Genomic DNA, 2,450 nt, shown 5'->3' on the forward strand with positions numbered 1-2,450 from the left:
ATGCAGCCTGCGCATGCGCAGGGGAAGGGGCGGTGCGCCCTTCTGTGCTAAGAATGGGGTCTGTATGTCCAGTGTTGGAAGGAGTGTTGCCTGGAGAACTGAGTCAGCTTTTGTCTCTGTTGTAAAATGATGCTATTGACGGCATCTAGGAACCAGAGTTTTCAGAATTAAAGGCATTTACAGTATTAACACAAACCTTGCCAGACTCATTTCTCAGGACAGGGCTTTCTGGGACACCATGCCAGCTTCTCTATCTTTATTCCTCCTACCTAGAGCCAACATTCTGTCAGTACACAGGGCATTGAGAATCAAATCAGAATATTTTTACATTCAAAAAGAAGGAAAGATGTGTTTAAATTTATGTTGGAATGGTCGTGTAGAGATTTCATGGATTAACTCATAAATCCGGGCTGGACAGAAACCTCTGTCAACAGCGTAGCTTCTCTGTTATACCTAGAAGGCACAGTCTCACATCAGACTTCGTGGTCCTCTGGCCCTACAAAAATCTCTGCCAAGTCTTCTGCAGTGTTGCCTGAGCCTTAGGTGCAAGGGTCGTGTTGTATCAGTTGTTGCAAGAAACTCCACCCTCAGTTGCTCTCTGTGATTTGGTAAGTTGTGACCTTCAGTAACGATCTCCTGCTACTGTAGAAGAAGGCTCTTTGATAAGGGGCGAGGTCTACACTTACTTGTGGGTATAACGATAAGTTTTTGGGGTACAGTTAGGAATTATACTAGTTTAGGGAAGTGGCAGTTAGGAATTAGACTAATTTAGGGAAGTGGCAGTAGTTGTTCTACAAGGTCCATGCCCTCACCAGTCACATGCTGTTGGCTGGGTTTACAGTGTCAGGCAGAGTTACTCTCCTATCATCTCTGGAAGAGCTACAAGCAATTAACAACTGCCGAGAGGGAAAATTCATCTTCCCTGGAAGCGAGCCCTCTGTTTATCCAATACCAGTGATCAGCCCAGAAGTATATACTTGTAGGTAACACTGAAGGGTCTCAGTGTTGTGTTTATATGTTTGTTTATAGGTAAAAACAATGGTTAAAGAAGAAAAGGCTGTGCAGGAAGGGGAGCTAGATATGGAAGAGGTAGGAAGCAGGGAGGAGAGTATAGTGATATTTTATTTGTGTTTTTAGAAATAAAGCTTGTCTGAAGATCAGAGCACAGAGCTAAGTCACTAGAGATCAGGTGGCACTCCTGGTGTGGAGGCACACACCTTTAATCCCAAAACTCAAGGCCACCCTGGACTACGCAAGATTGAATCTGTCTAAAAAGAGAAATAGAACTCACACAAAGGTGTTCCCAGCACTTAGGAGTCACACACCTTCAATTCCAGCACTAGGGAGGTGGAGACAGGAGTGATATGGCTGGGCAGGGAGAGGTATATCAGGCAGGAGGAGACAGGAGCTCTTTGCAGTCTGAGGTTTAGTGGAGGGCATTGCCGTCTGCAGTCACAATGAGGACAGGATCTCCCCTTTGTCTGAGCCTGGATAGAGGGTAAGAGCTCTCTAGTGGCTTGGCTGCTTTGTACTTTTGATCTTCAGCTTGAACCCCAATGCCTGTCTCTGGGTTTTTATTAGTCATGCTACAGGAGAGGGAATGGGGGAATCAGGTAAAATTTTAATTAAATCAAAAAATTAACTTATGCACGTGAAACAAATTTAACTAATCCTGGAAAATAATCTAAACTGAAAGAACATCTAGTATCCACGTGAGTATTTCTGGAACAAGGAGAGAGACAAGCAACCAGTTTGTACCAAATAACACAAAAAGGATAGGCTTCCAATCCCCAGCAAGATCAAGAGTTATGTCATTTTCTGCTACAGAGCCAGGTCAAAGCCCTCCTGGGCTACAGGAAATTCAAATCTTAAGAAATAAGTACTCCAATGTGGGTCTCTGTCTCAGTCTCCTTTCACCGCCTGATGAAGCTTAATATTTAGGAGGATGCCTATATGTTTTTCTTTGTGTTCACCTTCTTATTTAGCTTCTCTAGGATCACGAATTATAGGCTCAATGTTCTTTATTTATGGCTAGAAACCAAATATGAGTTAGAACATCCCATTTTCCTCTTTTTGGGTCTGGCTTACCTTACTCAGGATAGGAGCACCGGACTGAAATCTCAATGTCCAAATCAGGAGCAGATGGAGAGAGAGCACGAGCAAGGAACTCAGGACCGCGAGGGTTGCACCCACACACTGAGACAATGGGGATGTTCTATCAGGAACTCACCAAGGCCAGCTGGCCCGGGTCTGAAAAAGCCTGGGATAAAAGCGGACTTGCTGAACATAACAGACAATGAGGACTACTGAGAACTCAAGAACAATGGCAATGTTGTTTTTTTTTTTTTTTTTTTTTTTTGGTTGGTTTTTTTTTTTTTCGAGACAGGGTTTCTCTGTGGCTTTGGAGCCTGTCCTGGAACTAGCTCTGTAGGTTTTTGATCCTACTGCAC

Source organism: Microtus oregoni, unplaced genomic scaffold, assembly GCF_018167655.1.
Source record: "Microtus oregoni isolate MIOR12 unplaced genomic scaffold, Mior012 000002F_ref0000024, whole genome shotgun sequence".
In the NCBI taxonomy this organism is placed as follows: domain Eukaryota; kingdom Metazoa; phylum Chordata; class Mammalia; order Rodentia; family Cricetidae; genus Microtus; species Microtus oregoni.